The sequence below is a fragment of the Mastomys coucha genome, unplaced genomic scaffold (genome assembly GCF_008632895.1).
Source record: "Mastomys coucha isolate ucsf_1 unplaced genomic scaffold, UCSF_Mcou_1 pScaffold5, whole genome shotgun sequence".
Taxonomy (NCBI): Eukaryota; Metazoa; Chordata; class Mammalia; order Rodentia; family Muridae; genus Mastomys; species Mastomys coucha.
Window position 1 is genome coordinate 31481256 of NW_022196911.1, and position 22281 is coordinate 31503536.

The window sequence follows — 22281 nt, forward strand, 5'->3', positions numbered from 1 at the left end:
CAAGCCTGCAGGGCAGCCACTGGGCCAGCCTCACAGTGGGGCCCATACCTGCTGTCCAAAGAGTTGGGGGGAAGCAGGCCACGCATGCAGGTGCAAGACGGAGTTGGGGGACAGATGCAGGGGGTTCCCAGTGATAACTGACCTGGGTGCAGGGGTCAGGGCAATCTTGCCAAAGTGGGGAGGGAGTTCAGTGCACATCCCAGACAACTGCACCCTGCTGACCTGACCAATGGACTAGCTAGGCTGTGACTTCCAGCCAGTAGCTCAGGATGTGTGCTATCTGAGGCTGCCCATCCTAGCTACCTCCCACCCTCCCTTTCATCCTCCTTTTTCTTCTTCCCTCCCTTCATTTCTCTTCTCTCCCTCCCTCCCTTTCCCTTATTTCTCTCCTTCATTTTCTACCTTCGTTTCTTCCTCCCTCCTTCCTCCTTCTTCCTTTCTTCCTTCCTTCCTTTCTTCCTTTCTTTCTTTCTTTCTTTCTTTCTTTCTTTCTTTCTTTCTTTCTTTTCTTCCTTCCTTCCTTCCTCCCTTCCTTCCTTCCCTTCTTTCTCTTTTTCTGCACCTTCTGAATATAAGAGAAAAACATTCCCTACCAGCCCAGAGTCAAAATGCCTTCCATCTTGTAGAATTTTAAAGATAGATTTACATATGATTTTCAAGAGCTTCTTGTGACCAAGAAAGAGCTTGATGGCTCTGCTGGGCTATTTTCTTATCCTTATAATAGCTTTAAGGACACTTCAAAATGCTGGCTGCTTATCGCCACATATTTATGGTAGATTTAAAACTAGAGCAGGATTTTAAAGGCCTGGGAAGGAGTAGGTGCTGGGTGTCATGAATTGGGGACATGGACAAAGGCTATATCTGTGTCCATAGGGGAAGGGCAGTGAAGCCTGCACAGTTCTTATTTTATGGCTTTCCTTTCTTCCTTTCCTTCTGCCCCTTCCTCTGCTGTGAAATAAGCAGCCTATTTAATTTCTTAAATGCTCCAGCATCTACAGCAACTGTAGCATAGATTCCCGCACCCTGAGCTTAGACACAGGGAGCTGAGTGAGCAGAAGAGGGAAGTTTTGTCAGCAGTGCTACCCTGGCCCTTTGTGAAACAGAGAAGCAGAGGATCTGTGGTATGTGCCCACACTCAGACAACCTACTTGCTGGCAAGAACCTCTATTTAATTTTCATTTCATTTTTCTTTCTTTGAGCAGTTTTATTGAGGCATAATCTACATACGGTAAAATTTACCTGTTGTAAACGAACACCGCAATGACATTTGGGAAAGTTATAGAGTTGTGCAGTTGGAGGTGTATTTCCTTGCTTCATTTAAATATACTCCAATGACCATTAATTTAATTGTCCCTGTAAGTAACTATCTGCACATCCTGAAAATTCTCTCTCCCTCTGTGGCCACTTCCATTTTCGAATCTGTTTTTTTAAACTACACCAATGCAGGCCTGGTTGGGATCAAAGAGCTTTCTAACGATAGTGGTAACTGATCTGGAACCTTCCTGTGAATCAAAGTGTGCATCTCTCCCAGCATTCCAAAGGCCTTCACCCAGCATCCTGCCTCTCTTCCCTCAAGCACCCCTCATGTGGGTGCTGAGAAACCTAATTTGCGCAAGTGTCGGAGGTGTGAGTTTAAAGGATTCCTCCTAAGGAGAAAGGCCAGTGGATCCACAATTGAGTTTGACTGCTTTAGGAAATGTCTCTGCTTGCTCCTTCCCATCCTGTGCAGATTAGGATCAGAATGAAGAGTGTGCCAACAGGGAAGTTCTCTGGGGGGGAGTCTCTGGGAGGCAGCTGTGCTGAGGAGGAAACACGGAGCCTGGAGCAGGGCACCTGGCTTGGTGCTAATTCTAGCAGTGTGCACACACACATCCTGGTCCATGCCTCCCCTCATAAATTCCAGCTCAGGATTTGGCACCTTTTCTTACCAATGAGGTGTCTGTGGCCCTGTCTGGGGACCCACTGATGTCTCTCCTGCTCACATCCTGAGACAGTGCTCCAAGGGAAGCTTTCCTCACTTCCAGAGATGTGCCACAAACACTTCTGTGGGAGCAAAATGGAACTCAGGAGGAAAAACCTGAGAGACATTGGATGAGTTCTCAGGGGAAAAAGAGATCGTGGTCGGTCAATCTGCAGCCACCTTCTGCCATACAGTTACCACCAGCAGAGTGTGGGGGAAGAGATCACAGAGAATGCCCTAAATGACAGGCCTCTGAACCGTTTACTCACCACGGTTTCTGGTATGTGTGCTTTGCTATTTAGCTACTTTGAGGCCTCCTGTCTCACTGAAATCATGCCCAGAGTCTCAACGGAAGGCTCATTGTGTAGGAAACCCACGTCCACCACATAAAATTTAAATTTGCCAAGAGCCCCAGCATGTCAGTCAGAGATATGTGCTCAAAATATGTATGCTCTTCTGTGGAATGAGGCCTCCCCCCTACTCTTCATTCTGACCAACTGAAGTGAGGTAAACAGGGCAGAGTAGCGAGTTTTCGCCACATCCTACGAGGAAGATGAAAACACGAACAGCGGGAGCTGGCAAATCTCTGAGAAGTTTCAGGGCAGCTGGGAATTAATGGACAGGACTTTGCTTTTAGCTTGAAGAGGAAGAAAGCAGCCTTGGTAGGTGCGTGGCGTTGCTAGGCAACCCCAAGCTAGCCCTAGCGCAAGTTCATTCTGCTGGTGGCCTTCTGAGGAGGTGACTCTTTGTGTTTGTAAAGTGCAAAGCCAGCTGCTGCTTAAGGAAAAACAAAACCTAGGAAGTAATTAGTCTGGAGGGTAAATGGGCATCAGGTGGCAGCTGTTCTCTGGAGAGGATGCTATGACTGAAGTTGGAATTGGCTTATGGGATCATACTTGGGCATCCCAGAGTTCTTAGTCTGCTGAGTTTCAGGCTGGCTTTCCGATTTCCTCGAGTGCCTGGCTCTAAATGAATGGTTTAGACTCCTGGAAGGCACCCCTGTTTGGATGCTTATTTCTTCAACTAGAAAGAACTGATGACTGCCTGGGGCCTTCAGGTTCTATCATGACCCTGGACCAGTGGTTCTTAACAAAGGATTTTTAAAAGATTTTCCTCTCTTTCTCTGGGCCGGGGGATGTCTGGCAATGTCTGGAGATTTTTTTGATTGTCATCTTTAGGGGTAATAACATGCGACACCTCATGGGTAGGTTCCACATCCTAAAGACACAGGAGAACGCTACCCCCACCCTCCAAGAATGGCGCAGGTTCAAATGTCAACAGTACCGAGGCTGAAAACACTGGCTTCATTAGATCTCAGCCATGGTTGTTGGTTGTGAGTTCGCAGGGCTTGGCCTGGTCTCAGACTAACAGTGAGGGCTTGAATGAACAGGATTCATTTCCATCTGTTCATCTACATCTCCCCCAACAGCCAAGAGAAGGTGGAGGGAGCCTTCCTCTCTAACTGTAGATACCTCCTTTCTCAGGAAAAGCTAGCAAAGACATCAGAAACATGGCTGGTTTTGTCATCTCCCATCCTATCCCCAGCTCACATAGATACATGCAGTTATCTCTACACAAAACAAAGCCATACCACTATGTGATGCCTGAGTTTTAACTCCAGTCCTTCCAGCTCCAGCCTGGACCCACCCCTGCTCTCACATCAGCAACCCAGTCTGTTTGCTCATGGGCAACTCCAAGTCAGACGAATCCAACCTCTTTCCTTTTGTCCTCTCTAAACTGTTTCCTTGATCCATGAATGACACCTGAACTCATCCACTCCTGAGACGGAAGCCTTGAGTCACCCTCCCCTCCTTCAGCTTCTCTCATCTCTTGTAGCTAACTCTAATCCCCACAGCTGAATTTACCTCCTAACTGAGCTAAGACGAAATGCTACAGTTGGTTATAACCTGGATGTAGCCCAAGAGTCCATCTTTGGAAGTTGAGTCCTGTGGTCTTTGTCACTAACTACAATTTGAATGGTGTTCCTAGAACAACTCAGTGCTCGATTAAACAGCTATGTTGGGCATTCCTGTTGGGTTGTTCACCTGTCCTGTGAGGGATCATGTCTAACTTATTTACTGTGGGATTGCAGTACTCAATGGATATTTGGGGTGTGTGTGTGAATGAATGAATGGATGAAGGAAGGAAGGAAGGAAAGAAGGAAGGAAGGAAGGATGTCAAGCATGGCCAGGAATGAATGAAGGAAATCAGCATGGCTGGTAGAATGCCAATAGTTTCTAAGACCTCTTTCATATAAATATTGATTACTGGAAAAAAAACAAAAAAGAAGCAGAGAAAGGTCTTGTTGACAGGGCTACCAGCTAGGCAGGCTTTTTGACTTAAACAAAAGTTAGGCATGAGCAAAATAATGTCTAGGGCCCAGAAAAAAAAGGGGGTGGAGAGTAAATGGGCTTGAAGACAGCTCTAATTATGAAAACACTGTCTAAAACAGCATTAAGACACGTTCTGCAGTGTGTGGCAATTTACAGGTAGATGTAAGTGGCTTGGGAAGTAAGGAGGGATGAATGGGCTTTTAACATTCTCCAGCAAGCACAGTGAAGAAAATGCACCACAGTGCAGGAAAGGCAAGAGAGAACACAGATTGGCTACACCTAAACACAAATTACAAAGCAAGCCTCAGAAATGGCACCTCCCTGCTCAGTTCAAGAGACCCGTAGAGGACCAGTACAGCCTGTTATAAACGCCAGGAAAAGCTTCTTCTTCTTCTTCTTCTTTTTTTTTTTCTCTCAACTGAGAGGAAACCATAACTTTGTTTGGAGGAAGAAAAGTCTGGAATTGAAACCAGATCTGCCTCTTTCTACGCATGAGATCTAAGGCTGGTAAATGTATCTTTTTGAGCCCAGTCTGCTTGTAAAACTCTGCCTCTTTTTTCCTCAATTAATATCACGTACTGTTTCTCTCAACAGAATAACATCTTCAAGGGCAATATTCTGTCTCCTCTTGTCCACTGAGACAGTTCCAAGGTCTAGAAGGATAGTTAGCACATGCCAGATGATAAAGGTTTGTTAATGGAGTAACTTACTTTAGATGATAACAATACTTACTCTGGATAGATACCAGTTGTGTTCAACAAAATAAGCAAGAGGAAGTTTTAGGCAGATTTGGGGCATCACTAGTGCCCAGTGGATAGAATGCATATTGTTGGGAGTGTTGATACGGTTGTTGCTGCTGCTGGTACTCGAATTACGGTGGGGCTCCTTAAGTACAGCCCCAAAACACAGGACACTCGCCAAGCAGGAAAACCAGAGCTTATACTAATTCAAGGCTGTTGTTGTTTTTAACTAGAATTTTCTCTAGTGTTCTCAGTGTGTGCTTTCGTTACATACTTGTATGTTCTCATTCCTATGACCACCAGTCCAGAAACTCAGGGACGACACATGAGGCTGGGTGAAGGAGAAAATCCACGAGTGACAGGCTGAAAGGCGGGGGCTCAAGTGTAATATATTCACCCTTTCTCTTGAAAAGAGGTTCACTTTTAAATTAGCAACTTTTTAGTCTGTGTGTACCCGTGTGTGTGTGTGTGTGTGTGTGTGTGTGTACACCTGTGTGAAGGCTGAAGTCGACATGGGCTATCTTCTTCCCCAGTTATTCTCTATGCTATGCTTAAAGACAGCGTCTCTCGTGGAACCTGGAACTCACTTCTCTGACTAGACTGGCTGGCCAGCAAAGCCCAGAGATCCTCTTGTATCCCTCTCCTTTCCCCATTGCTAGGGTTACAGATGTTCAGCGCATTGCCTGGCTTATTCACATGGGTGCACTCGATCAGAACTCAAGTCCGCTTTCTTTTGTGGCAAGTGCTTTACTGACTGAGCCATTTAACTAGCCCCAAGAACTGTGATTTTTTTTTTTAAATGCCAGCTAAAGTAGGGACAACACCCTCTTCCCCCCTGCAAACGGTTGAAATGTTACTGTTTTCTTGGCACTGCACATCACTGGATTCGAGCAGCACACTTAGGGGAGATGCATAATAAGAATCTGCCATCCCATTCCGGACCTTTTTCTAGTTGAGGATAGCAGAGGAGTTGGGCATCCTGGATTGTTAGTGGCTCAGTCACCACATATACTAAAGAGCAGTGGCAGCACTTGGGTGCTCTGGGTCACAGTCTTCGGGGAGAACTGCAGCTGCTTTTAGTAGACTGGTTGACAAAGGAGCTGCCTAGTTCCTGGTAAACAGCAAGGTTGTCCTTGCTCACCCACGTGTCAGTTGGGAGCTGGGTGGGGATCCCATTTCTAGGGACACAGTGGTACGGACATGAACCTGCAGTTGAACAGCTGTCCCTGCTGTGCCAGCAGACATGGAAAACTGAGAGGCAGATGTTTCTCTCTGTTTCTAACAGCATCTGTATGCCTTTGAGGGTCTGCAGAGGTACAGTGCTGTGTGAGGCACAGGGAGAGCTAGCATCCATGACATGGTCTACAGGGGAGGAGGAGGCGGAAGAGGAGGGAGAAGAAGAAGTAGCTTTTGCTCAGAAGGCAGAAATTGTTCCCCTCCACACCAGCGGCCACAGAAACAGCCGATCAGCCACGAGGTGATAGGAATTTGGACTCAGCTGTCTGCTGCACGTGTCTGGATGCACCTGGATTCTCACCATCAGCAGCATTTCTGTCTGGGAAAAGGCGTGCAGCAAGCTCAGCTGTGGTCTCAGAAAAAGTGTTGAACTTGAAAAAAGTAAAGAGGTTCCTTTCCCATTTGGGGAAAAAAAAGGCAAAAGGAGACACACATCTTACTGTGCTGGAGTCTCAGGTTCTTAGTACATTACAGTTCTGTTCTAGTAGGAAGCCACAGAGGAGGAAACTGAGACAGTAAAAAATAGTGGGAGTGAGGGGTGGGGTGAGGGAAGCTCTTTTTGAGCAGGAATCCCTGGTCAGTTATTGAGTGAATTTGGGGGAGTCAGTATCCTCTAGCCGCCTGGGGTTCTACACAAGCCTGTGACTCCACCTTATCCATCAAAGGAGGATGCTGGGAGCTGGCTTACTGGACTTGGAGCCCACGAGTCAATGTTGCCAAAGCACACACTAATCGGTGACAAGACTCTGCTGACCATCTTACAGGAGCTTCACTACTGAGCTAGAAGAAGGAATAGCTTCTCACTGTAGGGTTACAGTCCCTGACCCTAACAGGATCAGCTTCAGCAAGAAAGAAAAGCCTGTGTTTAGATTTCATTCCTCAGTACTGAGTCACCCTCTGGGAAGGCTGGCTACCCTCTCTTACAACAAGCCCTCCCATGCCTCCATGCCTGCCCTGTGAACATTACTTTGGGATTAAGTCCTGAGCCCCAAACAGGACCTCAAAGGCCTTCGTTATCTGTAATTGGAACAGTCTCTCCTCATTACACTTCTGCTCTCTGGGCTCCACCACACTGCCCTGTAGGCCTCTGGAATATGGATCCTTCTTTGGAGCTTCTTCAAAGCCCCCCTCTCTCTAAAATAAGGCCACTTCAGCAATGTTATTCATTTGGCTCAATTCGACCATCCTGCCAGGGGGTGGTTTTCCTGACTTCCGGCTCAGGCCATCCCCCACCCCCTCCATAGCACTCTCTCTTCCTATCATCATTCAGCCTTTGTTGAAAGCATGGCTGCATATACACCTTGGTCATCCTTCCATTTGGCTCAGCCAGTAAAAAAATCTCCACCTTTCTGAAGATGCTGACCATCTTACAGGAGAAGGTCTTACAGGAAGACCCCAGATACCACGATCTCTCTGTTTCTCTATCTCTTTTTCATTTCTTTCTTGCATGCATACATATATGTAGTGTGTATGGATGTGTGGACCCGTGTTCACATGTCCGAGGGAGCATCATGTATGTGCTGATGAATGCAAGTGTGTCTTTATGTACATGTTCAATTCCAGTACCAAAGGACGGCGTGAGGTATGTTCATTGGTTCCTCCTCACTTTATATTTGAAGGCATGGTTGCTCACTAAATCCAACTCACTGATTCTGTTTGTCTAGCTAAGTAGCTGGCTACAAGGGAGAGATCAGCTTTTGTCTCCCAAGCCCTGAGATTGCAGGAGGGCCATTTATGTGGCCGTTGGGGATTTGAACTCTTGTCCTCATGCTTGAACCTCAAATGCAGAGCAGCATGAGAATTATCCTCTATCCACCTCCCCCACCCCTATTTTTCTTTCTTCCTTTGGTACTGGAATTGAACCTAGGGCCTTGCTCACATTAAGTAATCCTCCACCACCAAGCTACACTCCCTGCCCTTTCTTTTTTCTTCTCTTTAACTCTCTAGGATATTCCACTACACAACGAAGGCTAAGAACCAGTGGTTTAAAGGCCTCCTTCCCTGGCTCCTCAGCACCTGCCGAGAGAGAGACTTTGGCTCTGTTGTTTATGGCTGGATTCCCAATGCTCACCCCAGTGGTTAGCATAAAGATATTTGTTGGATGAATTCATGAAAAAAAGAAAGGCAGAAAGAAAGAGAGAGAGAGAGAGAGAGAGAGAGAGAGAGAGAGAGAGAGAGAGAGAGAGAAGGAAAGAGGGAGGGAGGGAGAGAGGGAGGAAGGAAGGAAGGAAGGAAGGAAGGAAGGAAGGAAGGAAGGAAGGAAAGAAACCTGGGCTGTCCTCTTTGCTGTTTTTTCATGCCCTTGATTCAGCAGCCAGGTAAAAGGAAAAGCCTCCTGCAGGCCACGCCCCAAGCGCTGGAAGGAAGATTCTTTCCCCAGCAGAAGCAGCAGCTGCTTGCTTCACGGGGTCCAAACGCAGGCTGTGGCAGGGGCAGTGTCTGGCGTGCCAGTATGTAAGATGCAGATAGCCCCCGACTGAAAGAAAGGGACAGACTGGAGTACCCAGAGAGGTGGAAGAGGAGGCACGTAGGTAGAATAAGAGGGTGACGAGTGTCACACAAAGGCGGGGATGAAGAGGAGACGAGAGCCCAGAGGTTTAATTTCCTTCTTGGAGGATGATCAAGTTGTTTTAACTTACACCGCTCATTCCCACGGCTGTCCAGGAAATAATGAATGTAGTACCTACCAGTATGGAAAATAGGGGCAGGCATGCCTTTGATTTCTTATTTGTTATTTTTAACCATCCAATTCTACACCCACTGAATCTCCTCATAGCCACAGGAGGGTCATAAAAATACAAATAACACCTGGGAGGCCCGCAGGCACGGACTTCTTACTCCTGGAGGGCTGATGGCTCTCTTTAAACGAATGTCAAATCAGACCAACAATCAATTGCCATTTTTGTAACTGTATCCAGCACAATTTCAAGAAACGTAAGAAAAATATGAAATGTCTGGTTCTTAGAGATGTTAAAAGGGCCAGCCCGGCAAAGAAGCTACCCCAGGACTGAAATTCTAGATCTTAGGAAGCATTCTATACCATGACTATGATACCAAATCACAGGAGCAACAATCCCAGGTGCTTCGCACACACGAGGTTAGTCAGTGTGGTTACAGTAAACCCTGGTAGAGGTACTATTATTACTCCCATTCTACATATGAGAAAGTAGAGGCACGGAAAAGCTAAGTAATATGGCCAGAGTAGCAGAGGCAGATAACGGTAGAGCCAGGAGTCTGACTTTGGCCTCTGGACAGGCTTCATATTAGGCTCACCATTAGGCTGAGCAGCCATCCAAGATTGCCCAGGAATGGCCATGTTTGTGCACTGAAGTGCATCTCAGGAGAACCATGAGTTCCAGGAAACCTGGAGTCATGGCTGAGGTCAGGAAGTGAGATTAGGGGGATTGAGGAAGTTCAGTTTGGCTAGGGGAGAAAGTGAGGAAGGCTGGGAGTGGGGGGAGTGAGGGGGAAGGAGGGAAAGGTTGGGGGAAGGGGTTGACTGGTCATTGAGGAGGCAGGAGGTAAGTACAGAGATAAAGGTCTCCAGAGACAAGGAAGAGGTCAGAGTTATAGAATATGTCACTTGTCACATGGGATATGAGGCCCTTCATTATGCTTGCTGGGGCTAAAACATCTAGACAGCCTGGGACAATAAAGTCATTCATCCTTAACATCTGTCAAGGTTTTAGGACCTGCCTTAGACACCAACAAACTTCAACTGCTCAAGGGGCTGTACATGAAATTTATATGTAACCTACAGAATCCTCTATCATCTCTATATGGCTTATACCTAAGACAATGTTAATATCAACACTGTATTGGTAGTTGCTGCTTGGTATTAGGGAGTAATGACAAAGAAAGAAAGAAAGGAAGGAAGAAAAGAAGAAAAAAAGGCCATCTATATACAACTTTGATGCACTTTTCTTCCCAGTATGCAGTTAGGTTGTGTCTGCAGGTGTGGAATCTGTGAGGCGGGCTCAGCTACACTTAGGGTCTGTGTCTGAACTGAGCAGGTTTGAATCTCGGCTCTACCCTTGGTTGCATGACCTTTAAGTGAAGTGCAAAAGCCCTTCATGCCATACAAAACCAGAGCCCTGCAAAGTGTTGATGCCTTCAGGCTGTTAAGATTTAATAAGAAACTATGGCCCATGGTAAGTCTCCGTATAGATGCTGTTACCACCGTTGTTATCAACAGAGTGATTCTCCATCAGGGACTGCAGAGTCTGGCGTGCTTCAGGAAAGTCTTTCATCAGCACATGAACTGGTGCTGAGGAGGGAGGAGCATAGTCTATAACTTAAAATAGGAACAGAATTGGGTGGGTAAACATACAGATGTAATTTCAGGATTCCAAAGGCCAAGGCAAGAGGGTCTCTAGTTTGAGGCCAGTCTGAGCGATGCAGTAAAATATTGTTTCAAAAGCAGAAAAACACAGCCAGACAAAAAGGATGTACATAGTCAATACAGATAGGAAAGCACTTTTAAAGACTTGAAAAGAAACGAGAAGATGAAGTAACTCCCTGGAGGATTTCCTGAGTAAAATGTCCCCATGATGGACATCGCCCTAAGAATGGTTTTTAAATTCTCCTAAGGATCACAGGGTAAGAAGTCTTGCCCACAACTCAGGATGAGGTGGTGTCGCTGAAGGGTAAAGAGAGACTTAGGTCCATTCTGAAATATATCCTGCCCCATGAAGGGGAGGGGAGGGAAGCAGTGGTGTCTGTCACTTAGGAGTGCTAGCCCAGTAATCCACAGCCTATATATCTCACCAGGCCATTGCAAGGTTCATAGGAAATACATATCATCATTATATGGGGGCGAAATAGCTGAAGCTCACTGGAGTTAATTCACTTGAGTGGGGTCATTGGTTCTCTAAGTAGTAGAAGAGGGATTTGAACTTAGCCCAGTATACTTTGTTCTTTTCTAGCTTGGTAGGTTTCTATGGGAGAGGATGGCCTTATCCTACCATGCCATCAGCTGAATCTGTGGGTTCTGCATCTCAGGTTCAACCAATCTTGCCTTGGACATTTTGTACTTTTATCGAACATGTTTAGATTTTTCTTGGCATTATTCCTTAAACAATATGGTCTACGACTTTTAACATAGGATTTACGTGCATTAGGTATGATGGATAACTCAGAGATGGTTTAAAGTGTGCAGATGTGTGGTGAAGGTTATATGCAAACAATATGTCACCTTACAAGGGCATTTTGGTACTCTCTGGGGCCATGAAACAAGGTCCCCATGAAAAAGGAGGAGTGACGATATTTTTGCTTTGATTCCTTGCTTTCTAAGCAAACTTCTGATTTTAAACCTCATTACCCATATAGAGTTCCCTTTAGGGAGAGAAGATATTGGAACTGTAAGGTTCTTCACTGTGGAATGAATAAATTGCCATTTTGGGGTTAGATGCAAATTTGAGTAGTATGAGGGGATGAGTAGAGGGCTCATCTGTGGACACAAACAGATGGAGTCATTGAAGCTGAGAACTAGGCTGTGTGCTAGAAAGACCCTGCAGCGGAAGTGGTTGCATGGTGATGTGGTTTTGCCTCTTGCTCTGTTTATAGCCCCTGATGAGACTAGCATGTGGGAACCAAAGGAAGAGGACTTCTGAGGGAGAAATCCCAGCCCAGTTTTGTGTTTATTGAGCACTGACAATATGCTGATTTTGCAGCAGATCCACGAGTGCATTCAACAAGTATTTTGTGAGCTATTTTTCTTTTTCTAAGCAATGGGTCAGGAAAAGTCCCGGGGACAAGGTGACATATGAATGAAGAATGCCAAGCACGGGAGAAAACCAATGTTGCAACAGTTTGGGAGAAGCCATTGGAAAGAACAAAGCCCTGAGGTAGAAGAATGCTTGGGTATCAGAGACAGCAAATGTCCAGCTGGCCAGAGCACAGACAGTGAAGGGCACAGCTTTATAGTTTATTCTAAACATATTGGCTTTATTCTGAAAAAAGGCAGCTATTGTGTGTGTGTGTGTGTGTGTGTGTGTGTGGTGTGTTGGCATCAAGGGGAGGCTAAGGAGAAGTGTAAGGTTGTCCTTTGTATTAGGTGGTTGACAGGGGAAAATTTAGAAGGCAGGTCATGAGGTAGTCATGGAGCTAACTGGGTAAGCCATGGCTTGGTTAGTACTAATTGTGGCTCTGGCATGGCTACTTACAGATAGATGCCTGTAGGTTTTCCTACCCTATTCTCTGGAAAGAAAGATCTTTGGAGACACAAATGTGCCCCGGATGATGTAAGCATATCACATTCCCAGTTGGGAATCAGTAACAGATGATGGGGAGGAACTGGGTCTCTGCTATGATTTTACTTGCCTTTCAAAGTCATTTGCCATGTTGAAGACTACCTGGTGACAAAGGATGAGAGCAACACTGGAGTGTCTTGCTTCAGAACAGCACATATAGGAAGGACTGCAGGAGAGGACAGAAAGACAGACTCACAGAGGCTCTGTAGGGTCAGGAAGGATAATCTCACTTCTATCAGCTCTAGTGACATTCTTAATGTAGTGACTTTAGACCAGAGGCTAATCTTATTTAGCCTCTTCTTCTTCTCTTCTTGGGTCTCTTTGGATCATTCCCAGAAAACTTTGTGTTATCATTGTTGATTTTTTAATTCATTTATGTTCTGCTTGTCCTTTAGGGCTAGTTTGACTCATCCTATCTATTATATATGTATGTATGTATGACATTCTTTTTTTTTTGAAGTTTTTTTTCTTTATTGAAAGTAGATTTATTTCATTCAATGTATTCTTTTTTTGTTTGTAATCCTTTTTTTAAAAAAAAAACTTTTATTGCATTATGATGAAAAAAGTTACATGATTTCAATGATATTCTATATATTCTATCTCTATATATATCATTCTATATATCTATCATCTATATCTATGTACCTCTCTATATGATTCTATATATCTATCAATCATCTATAGCTGTTTAATCTACCTACCTCTCTGTCATTCTCTATCTATCTATCTATCTATCTATCTATCTATCTATCTATCATCTGCCTATCTATTCACCCATCTATCTATCCATCTATCATCCATCCATCCATCTATCTATCTATTGCTACCTATATTTACTCATTAACCCATCAAGGCTTCCTTACTTACCAATCCCTCCAAATCCGGAGACCACTCAGAGACAAATGAATTCGTAAGAGAGGGTATGTTCTACCTTGTCTTGCAGTACACCTTGCCTTACATAGAAGCAGTAAAAATCACTCCCATCTTTTTTCTCTTCTTTAGTCCCCTTTGCTCTCCTCCAGGTGGCACAGTGTCCCCCACACCCACCTTAGTCATCAATCCAGAGTCATCTGTCATTCACCCTTCCTATTGCAGTGACCCAGGCCAGCTGAAGTTGGTTCTAAGACTACTTGAATTCTGTGTCTGCGTCTTTCCTCCAACTCAGCATTTAGCATCATCTGAAGGACTATGGGGGAGGGGCACTGCTCGCTGCAGGATGTTTGTGTACAAGTTTTGCAATAATTCTGAGCAGGAAGCGCACACGCAAGGGTGCCGCAGTATGAGGAGTGAGGAGGCTTTTGTTTTCCAAGAGAGTAGAGAATGGTCTTCAAAATTCCCACAATCTGGCATACGCTATTGTTAGGTGCTATTCTTCAGTTTTGCATAATGAGTATACCCTGAGAAAGGCAAGCTCCCTCTCTGAAATCTTCTCGTTTACTGAGAAACTAAATTCCCTCTTTTCAAATACATTTTCACATGCAAAACAGCAGTCTGTTTCTGCTAAGTCACATTCTAGCTAAATGGATAATTGAACGGGTGAATGGGAGCTGCTACTCAGCGGCTGACCTGCAGAGCTGCCACACATACATACTCCCAAATTGCCGTGGAGCAATCCTCAGGAGGCAGAAAGCATGACTGATTTTTCCAATAAAGCTCCAAAAATCAATAATCCCTGTAGACGAGACGCTTGCATCTCTAACTATCTCAGAGCTTTCTTCCTTTGTTACCCCCACCCCAAAACAGGCCTCTGCCTCTGCCTCGGCACCTGCTTCCCATCCCTCACCACCAGGACCAAGCCTGTATTCTATTACAGTTCTGCTGAACGTACCTTTTAGGGAGGCTCTGCAATGCTTCTTGATTTAGAGATGCCTGGGTTTTATGTGGTTGTGGGAAAAGTTGCTTAGCTTTTCCTGAGCGCCAATAAGTTCTGATATATGGCGGTGCATGCCTGCATGATTAATGGCATATGCAATGCAAGGACTTGGAGCTTTCAGAGGTCACCCCATGTGTACTGAATAATACAGCACACATCCAAAAATACCCTTGGATGAGAATCCTGGCTGCACATAAATGCAGTGACATTGCCTGCTTTAGTTGACATTGCCTGAGACTCAGTGCTTCAAAAAGAAAGTCACCTCCCCCAAGCAGGCAATTTCAAAATAAAGCAGGAGATCATTTTGGTTGCCTGGCTATTTCTCTGTATAGTGTCATAGATACCAGGAAAAGGAAGGAGACTGGGAAAAAATCACAAGGCTGCAATGTTAGTTTCTGACAGGATTTCCAAGTTCAGGGTAGCCAGGCCACGATCTGAAGCAAATTAAATGTCCATGCAAAATACGCTACCGTGTGCAGTGCTGTGGCAGAGAATTTAAATGCACCAAAGTCAAGAGATTCAAAATGATGGTTCCCACAGCAACTATAACTCAGTTCTCTGGTGAATATAAAATTAACTTTATTGCAAAACATGCTGTTCAATTTACGCCTTAATCTAGTCATGGCAGAGTTACAGTTGCTGTGAGAACGCTAACTCTGAATTGTTTTGAATAATTAATTTAATGAAAAGTTGGTGGAAACATGAACTCCGATAGAAAAGTCGACTTAAATTTAGGCAAGTTGGCCAACTGTGCCAACATGGAGTGACAGTCGGTCAGTTGTACAATCTGGTTCCTTGGTGCACTCTTTGAGCCTGAAGCGCGCTGGTTAAGGTCATGGGGCATTGTCCTTAATCCCCAAAGGCACACTCTTGTCAGGGATGACTTTACCAACAGGTGAGAGTGGTTCCCTGGTACCCATATACCTGATCAAATTGTGGGACTTCAAAGAAACCCTGTTGCCGCTGCTCCTACCTGGGGACAAAGCAGGTGATCAAAATATGGCATGGTCCAGGATGGTCAGTGGGGCTCGGAGCTCAGCCGCTCTTTTCTCTGACCATTCGTCTATCCACAGATTACTTCATTTCTATGAACTGGCTTTCTTTTGTGTAAAAAATGAGCCTGCTAATAATGAGCTCATAATATCAACACAAAAGTTTAGAAGGGGGGAGGCATGGCCAAGAGCTTAGCAGTAGTGGCTACGTACTCAGTAACTTAGCTGGTAAGCTCTAGGTGGGAAACTCAGTTGAGTTAGTAGATCAAAACCAGGGACAAACCCAACATTTTAGCTCTCTTGGCTTCTTCACTCTAGACTGATTTGGTATAAAGCCAAGCTGGCAAAGGGGACATAAGAGCAGAATCAGGAAGCAGCAGAAAGTGTGGCCGTCGACAGTGCATCTTCCTTGAACTTCCTCTGATGTTCTAGAAACTCTCTTCTACCAGATTCAAATCTTTTGATTTCTTTAAAAAAAAAAATACTGTATGAAATATCACGTTCATGTTTTACATTTGAGAGTGGAGTTATTTCTGCCCCCTTCTGAAGCATTTTTCACTGTTGGGGGTGATACTACCTTCATTGTGAATGTATACTCTAGACCCTAGACAAAAACATCCTCTGTTTGAGCCTGAAAGACCACTCAAACTCAGGAGAAACCCCTGATCTACCCAGTGAGTCCTTTTGGTGGCCCACCTTTGAAACCAGCTCTGTACTTCTAATAAGTGGGTAATTTTGGTAGCAGAGAAACAATATTTTTGAAGCCAACTGGTCTGTTTCTCCTTATTCCCTTCCCAGCTATTCTCCTGCATACAATGTGGTTTTTATTTCACTCCGTCTTAAATGAATCAGATACTGGGCAAGGGGGAAGGGCATGTTTCCAGGGAATCTCAAGGCTGGCCAGCAATCCCTGGGTACCTGCTGTGCTACAGGCTCCAAGGCAAGGGATAATTTAGTTCCCCCTTCCCCACCCAAAAAAAAAAAAACCAACCCATATTGTACTTCTGCCAGGTCCTAGGGTTGGTGAAACCAAAGAACTAGACTCTGCCAGAGGTATTGTCAAGGTTTTGATAGAAAGGGACAAAGTAACGGATTGTGAGGGAAGAGAAAGTCAAAGGCAGTGCCCCAGCAGTGTGTGGTTTTAGCTTGTGAAGTCATCCTGGCTTGGCTTTAAACACCTTCTCTACATACCAGCCTCGTAGTGTTTGCAGGGCCTCTGCCTTTTTCCCCATCAAAGTCTTGGCTTGTGGTTTTCTACCTTGCTGTGATCCGTATCTGTACTATTTTAATGTCCCCTAAAAGGTTTAATTTTATAACATGGCAATCGTTTGTTTTTACTGCTCAGAAAATATTTGAAAGCTATATTACTTAGCGTAACCTAATCTCACTGGTGATGGAAGGGAAATTTGAATGTAGAGTTAAAGGTACCCTCAGAGCACAGAGCTCATTTAGAGCCGATGGAAAGAGACTGTCTGGTCTTGGCAGGTGCTTGGCTCTTGTGGAATTTCACCCCTGCTTTGCCTGCAACCCTAGAGGCCCATGAGAATAACCTCATCAGCCAAAATCCCTAATGATTCTTTTCTGTCTGGGGCTCCCTGAGTACCACTTGTTGGCCTCAGGAGTCAAGGTCACCTGAAGGATGGTGGACTTGAACAAGCATTCGATTTCTAACTGTCTGGAAACTGGCTTTTACAGATTTGACTGCACCGAGAAAGTGTGATTTCTCTGACCTTACGATTTTCTAGGATGCATGCACCTTCTGGCTATGGCAGAGGGCTCCCTAACCATGCCTGACTGCTGCATGGATGGATGCAAAAGTATCAATTATGGTAGGCACATTGGAACCTTGAGAGGCCTGATGAAGGAGGGTACTGAGAACCCTGGCTTTGGATTTAGAGCCTGAGTAGCTTTCATTCTGAGCATCTAACTAGAAAGCGCAAGGTGGTAATGGCTCCCAAGGTAGCTAATGGCCATTTCTTGATATGCCCATGTCTATAAAGACACGGATAGTTTCCCATCCTGCACCTTTTAAACTTTAAAATTGATTTTGATTTACTGAGGAAAGCTAATGCTTTATGCTTGATTCTGGAAGCCTAATCAGTTCTTGGTTCCATCCCCAACACTACTCCCTGCAGATCTTGAATATTTCCGTCCTCCCTGTGTCTGAGGAAGAGTGTCCTGACTGGAGGTGGGGGGGTCACATGGGAAGCCAGGGGATATGTCAGCCTTTGTAGTTTCAGTGAGTCTAGTACCTCCCCAGAACATGCATTCCAAATGGCCAGGTGTTCTCCTGGTTCTTTGCCTGCCTCTGACAGATGCTGATGGCATGCCTGCATGCAGAAGATATGAATGGTCATAGTAGAGTATCATGCTGGGAGTGTTTCCCAGGAATCAGTGGCCTGATCTGAGACAATTTAGAAGGTAGAGCAAGCAATCTAGAAAATGTTGAATACTTGTGCTGTGCTGTCCCGGGAAAATTATCAACAGGTTTACACTGCTGAACTGGAGTCTTCTCCCTGGGTCATGCCTGCAAAGCCCAAGGAATTCCCCTCAGTAGAGTAGACAGAGCATGGAGGCCCAGGAAGCAGAGGGGGGAGGGCAGGACAGGGGGCTGTGTTGCAAGGCCTTGATCACAGCCATGGAGGGGAGACAATAACTGTGGGATAGCTCCAGTCCCAATGGGACAGTCTGACTTTCCTGGGTGACTAACCAAGGCAACACAGGAAGGATTCTTGTCCTGGCCTCTACTGTACCTCTTGGGTCCTTATGCCTAATTTTCATGGACATTTCTGTTAATCTCGAGAAGGCACGAGACTTCACATGTGTCATTTTGCCAGTCTAATGAAGAGAGACACAGGTGACCCAAGAAGCACAGATTAGAAGGCTCCTTTAGCAGGACAGAGATGTCTAGAACCCTGTAGCATCCCATGTGGAAGGTCTAGTTCTTGAACACTCAAAAGAGTAGCATTTGCGAGCATGGCATTGGACCGATGACAAGGGCAGAGACGTGCTGCAATGGTGTGGATGTACCATGCTGGGTCTGCTGAGCAGTCAGGTGGGCACACACACATGCATGCACACACAGACATGTACACACTCATACGGACGACAGGAATCAGGCACTGGCTTGTCTGTGTTCATCCTTGGAATTTGGAGCTGGCTCTCGTTTGGACCAGATGGGAGGAAGCTAAGAAGCTAAAGAGCGTGGCAGAGGAGGTAGCCGCAAGAAGGCCTGCTCATGGTTCTTGGATGCTGTCATTGCCAATGGTGTAGACCATAGATTTGAGTCAGTGAGTCAACCTAGCTACTCTTGTGTCAAATACTTCTTGTGGCTGCTCACTGTGTGTTTTGGTGCGAGGTGCACTGAGGCAACACAAAGTCTTTTGAGCTCCTTGGAGAAAATTCACCATGTAAGTACAAATTACCACCATTGTACCATGGGCATGAGACTTGCATTAGCTTAAACCAATCACCAAGGATGGCTGGAGTATCAAACAAAAGCAGCCAAAACCGTCTCAGTCTCAATCCAGGTAAATGATGCTTTCTAATTCCCATTACTCCTGCCTTAGAGGCAAACGTCAGGGCCATACAAGAACACTCCATTGGTCCCCCATTCTCTTATTTGGATGGCTTAAACAGCATTGATTTTTTTTTTCTGTTATTTTTTTTTCTTCTTTTTGGCCAACATTGGAAAATTGAGAGAACAGACAACAATCTTGCCTCTTTGTATCTGCTGAAAAAAGTAGCCATTTTGGGAAAATGATGCTTCTACTTCTACATGGCAACAGAGAGTTGGAGCTGGCTTGTGCCTGCCCTCTAGAGCCTGGGCATTCATCAGTCACTTCTTGCCCTTGGGCTTACACCCCGTTTCATGTGCTCACTTACTTTACTCCTGCTTCCTGCTCATGGAGGATATCTGAGTTTATTTCTCTCTCTCCTGGTTATGCCCTCCCTTCCCTTCCCTAAGTCAACAAAGATCCTGAATGCGTAGTGCCCTCATTATCCAAATCTAGGCCAGCTCCTTCTACCCAACCACTCCTTACCAAGGGAGAAATGAGACGAGCCTGCTTTCTCCCTCTCTCCCCTCCCTTGTCAGTAATTCCACCCTAAAAGCTCAAAGTTTTCTTATTTCGAGCTGTGCAGGCAGTAATCCAACTAAATTAGATCATAAGCATTTGAAGGTTTTCATACTAAATAAAAATATAGATATAGCTAGGAGAAGATGAGATTTAATTAATGAGTGTTATTTAACAGAACAAGTTGTGCCATATATGGAGGATTAAGAGATAAAAAAGGATAGGAGGGAAAATCAAATTTTAATGAGTTACCAACTTTGCTTGCTTTAGCTGAGCTTCCTCCATTGAGGAAATGTTAACACTTACTAGGGAATCGTCTGTATGCATATATATGGTTGATACCAGACTTTCCATTATGCAGAAGCACTGTGCTACAAAAGAATGCAAACATGTCTTCAAAATTTAAGGCTTCCATCCCTATGTTGGTTGATCTCTTAGGGAAACTACAAGCAAAGTTCAGTATTGGAGAATACATAAAAATAATTGCCAGAAATGCCAGGAAAGGGACCTTGGGTTAGAAGAAGGCCAAGTCTTGTGTTGGCAAAAGGATAGGTGAGAAAAGTACTATGGTCTATCACTTGCTTCCTCACAAAGCATTCTCCATGTTTGTTACCCTGGAGATATTCCTAGATTGAGGTCTCATTTATCACATCTAGTACGGTACTGAATATATCAGGCACTCAATAAATGTTGAATATACTTAAATCACACTCAGCTCAACTAGACCTGGGAAATATGCCCCTCAGACACAGCATGTATGGCACATGGACGGTTTCTTGTCAAGGCTTAAATTCAAATTCTTGCAAACGGTGATGGGATTCTTGGTGCATCCCTGTCTCTTCCCATCTATTTACTTTTGCTATGTGTGTTTGCTTTATTAGGATTGGGAACCATGTGTTCCAGAGAGCTTCTGGTGGGACGGTGAACCGAGAGAAGAGTGCAGACATCCATCCGTGTTAACACACCACAGGTTTAGCTCTAAGGGCTTTTGTGTGTGTGTGTGTGTGTGTGTGTGTGTGTGTGTGTGTGTGTGTGTGTGTGTGTGTAGGATGCTGGGCCTCTATCCCTGCATAGCCATTTGCTCTCTTTGCTGGCCTCAGCCCTTTGTGAAGACATATTTGGGAAGCCGAGATAAAAGCATGAAGGTATGGTGTCAATAATTTTTAAGCTAACATTTTATGGACTACCGAGAACCGCTTTACAGATTAAGTCTCTCAAATAGCAGAATGGTGCGATTACCATCCTCAAGCTACAGAAGAGAAGAATCAAAGCTCACACAGAAGAAAAGAATCAAAGCTCACTTAAAACACACGACTTGTCAAAAGTCCTCCAAATGGCAAGTGATAGGAACTAGCTTTGGAGCCAGGGCTCTCTGAAGGCAATGTTAGGCGCACTTCCTACATCTCCCCAACCACGGAACTCACAAATGATGACAATAGTAAAGTGTTGTTCAAGGGTGTTAGTGGCAGAGAGGAGATGTTACATTCTACAAACTGGATGTGTGAGATAGTGACTGTTTGCAGTGGCTTCTCGTGTGTGTGTGTGTGTGTGTGTGTGTGATGCATTGCAAATGGTTTAATTCTGGGTCAACTGTTTTCTGGGCTAGCTTTCTCTAGGATATGAGTGCAGTTTTTTTTTTTTTAAATCAGACCCACATAGAGCAGGTCAGTGAATGAATGGATATAGATCCCTTTTGGCCTCATTATATGGAAATCTAAAGTTAATTCAGTTCCTATTTAAAGGATGGCAAGAAGTTTGATAGCAGCATGTTTAAGGGATGCCATCTGACCTGCCTGCATTCTCTGGTTTAATAGGAAAAGAACCACTTTGTCGTATCCCCTCCAATATCTTCATTCACTACCCCTGTTCAGGGAAAACTACAATCATCAGCGCTAGGTAGGCCGCCTGGTCTTCTTCACACACAGAGGAGATAACCAGTTGCAGGGCCCAGTGCCAGGACACTCTACATAAAGCAGAAAGCTCGTTTTAACTTGCACACTCCTGGAGAGAGTGTGTTGTAGATGCGCTGGTGGTTTGCTAAAACTTACTAGAATAAAGTCAGGCACAAACGTTTCCCCCGTGCTTTCAAGGTGATTATTTTATAATCTTCCAGTCTCCCCACCCCCTGGCATTATTTCTAGACACCTACTCAGGGCTGTCTGGCAATCCCTTTTGAAGTTAAAACATAATTTCAAAAATAAAGAAATGCAATTCACACTTATCAGAGCCCATCGCTCGCATACGGCTTTACACAGATGACCTCCTCCTGGGCTCGAGCTTTAACCAACACCGTTGCCAGTGTGACTAGGTATTGCTACTGCCAAGCTTAGGGATTCTTAGCTTTTGAAATTCTCTAAGACAGTACTTTTATGGAACTTTTTTTTTTCTTAGTATATGAGTTAGCCTGTCCTTCTTTAGAACGGCGTTCAGGGGATGGGTGGTTTGAACCCCATAGGGCTAGGTCTGATGGATGTGAGGATGAGTAGCTTAAGGGACCTGTCCAGAAACTGCTCAGAACTTGGAGTCTAGTAGGCATAGGTGCTTCCCCACTCCTTTCCCACTGTGTTTAGAATGAAAGAGAGACCTCAAGGCCATGTTCATATGCAGTTTTTCTGGCTGAAAATAGAAGCTACCATTAACCATTAAGAAATGAAAGGGAGTTGGGTTGAGGGGAGGTTCTTGATCGAGTCTAAACTGGCATTCAGAGACTGGCCCTCGAGCTTGGTCCCTCCATAGGAACCAATTGCCTATTTGTGGACCAATTTGTGTTTGAAAGAATTTGTAAGCTTTTATTCACTACCTTTTTTTTTTTTTTTTTTT

General features: G+C 44.9%; 1 protein-coding gene across 19 annotated transcripts in view; it reads right to left on the minus strand.

Moving 5' to 3' along the window:
* Nucleotides 1-22281, minus strand: part of Tenm2 (teneurin transmembrane protein 2) — a 1239808-nt gene that overhangs the window by 102436 nt on the left and 1115091 nt on the right. The gene's annotated exons all lie outside the window — the stretch shown is intronic.